The following is a 2,363-nucleotide window of genomic DNA, read 5'->3' on the forward strand; positions in this document are numbered from 1 at the left end:
CTTTCTTAGTGGCTTTCACTGTTTCTTCCATGATTTCTATCTTTTTCTGTAGCTGTTCTAATATCTCCACATCAACATATTTCTTTTGGTTCTATCTGGAATATTCATTGGATCTGCTTTTCTTAAGGGAAGAGTTATTTTGTTTTTCTCATGATTACTGAGGTGGATTGCTGCTTTCTTGACCTTATGTGAGGCTTTTCTCAGTAGATGGTAGGTTGTTGTAACAATATAATGGCCCAGATCATGTCAATGTTTTGTGAAAGATCTGTATATTTATGCTCCCTTTTTGACAGCAGTGTTTCCCCAAAGTACTTAAATGCCAAACCAGGAATACTTCTGTTCTCTTCAATAAATGGCATCTAAGGGAGATGAGCTGTTCCCAAAGGTAAGGCCTTCCTCATTTATTGGGTTTGACTGGGTGTTTCACAAACAGCCACCAATTTGGAATTAAAATCAGTGAAAATAGCAGATTTGAGGCAAAGGGAAGGCATGGATGGCACTCTCTGTAAGGAACTTTTGCATTTTTCATAGATAAAAGAGATAATAATAGATAATTCCCCACATTTTTATAAACTTTAAATATTCAATTAAAATTAACTGCCAATATTATAACTACTTTATTATTCATTCAATAAAGTATATAATAAAAGGCAATGATCCTAAATACTTAACTTTTCCCCCCCTTAATTATAATATGCACACCTCTTTGTAACATTACATATGAGGTATTGACAGAGCGACATATGAGGTATATGTCACAATGACTATCACAATGGTCTCTATTGTATCAGGAAGTGTGAGGATGGCATGTGAGGATGGCACAGGGCAGGATAAGGTTTAGGTCTGTCATTTATAGGGTTACTATGGGTCTCACTCAACTCATGCGAAAATGTGAGAGTTGTCTTTGCATAAACATGTTTAAATGTGAAACCTACCTTTTTATTCCACAAGCATGCTGTACTTCAAGTGAAAAACATTTGATGCTCAAATGAGATAATCAACCACAAACAATCAATGAAATTACTGTGATTGTTTGCAAATATCTATTTTCTCGGACTATATTATGAAAACAACTCAAATAGTGAGTAAATAATCACTAGAGATATCCTCAGGGATTTCTATATTATCTATGAAAAACATACAAAGCTAATTCTTTTTCCTTTTCCTGTTTTCATGACTCCACTTTAAAATCTGTCAGAAATACAATTGAAAAATAAATCAGCATAACAAACTAGAAAAAATTCAGTATACATAAAAATATTCATAGAAGTAAACATATATTTCCCAAGATTTATATATTCAGTTTTCTGAACTGAAAATATATATGTCTTTAACAATGTTATATATTAAAATAGTTGAGTTTTGGGACAATATTTTCATTTCAACAATATTATATTGTTTTGATCTAAACTATTTTATATTTGTTTTAACACTGTAATAAAAAGAACACTTTTTTAGGCAAAAAAGTATAGAAGCCCTGGCAGCCTGTTGTTGTTAACTGCCATTGAGTCAAGTAAAACTTATAGCAACCATATGAACGAAAGATGTGAACGCTGTTCTATAACTATCATTTTTTCTCTAATGTTCAGTTTTCAAAGGCCTATTGTTTAAGAAATAGATGCCAATCCTGCTTCCAAGCCTGTCTTAATCTGGGTGCTCTACCAAAGCATGTCCACCATGGATAACTATTGTGGCAATTGATACATCAGTGATACAGTGTTCAGTATCACAACATCGCAAGTTATCTCATCACAGCAAATGGACAGATGAGTGCTATAGCATTTAGAACAATATTCTTCCTAAAAATAATTAACACCAGGCCTATGGACGTACGGCCAAACAACTTTTAAATACAATGGCCAGCCCACCAGGTCCTGATTGATTTAACAAGAGGCTTACAGCCCACAGCTGATTGCTAACTAAATCTGTTGTTGGCTAAAGGAAAAGACAGAGACAGGGACATACAGAAATGGGGGCCAGGCCAGAAAGCTTGAAGGCAGGGGGTTAACAGCTAGCAGAACTGCAGCCCCTATGCTAAACCTCTCTGTGGCTTTATTAAGAATCAACAGGAAGTAAACAACAAAGAAGGTTCATGGGGAAGCAGATGACAAAGAGAAATCTTTTGCAAAAGAGGTCGAATACTTCTATATGCAGAACAGATTACCTGGGAGGCTGGGCTGTATGAGGAGAAATGTGGGGTCAAGATTGGTGGACGATTTATCAACAACCTGCGTTACGCAGATGAAACAACCCTGCTTGCTGAAACGTAAGAGGACCTGAAGCACCTGCTGCAGAGTGTCAAGGACTGCAGCCTACAATATGGATTGAGGCTCAATGTCAAGAAGACAAAGATTCTCACCACT

The sequence above is a fragment of the Elephantulus edwardii genome, unplaced genomic scaffold, assembly GCF_000299155.1.
Source record: "Elephantulus edwardii isolate Elephantulus edwardi_28Jun2011 unplaced genomic scaffold, EleEdw1.0 scaffold00404, whole genome shotgun sequence".
Classification (NCBI taxonomy): domain Eukaryota; kingdom Metazoa; phylum Chordata; class Mammalia; order Macroscelidea; family Macroscelididae; genus Elephantulus; species Elephantulus edwardii.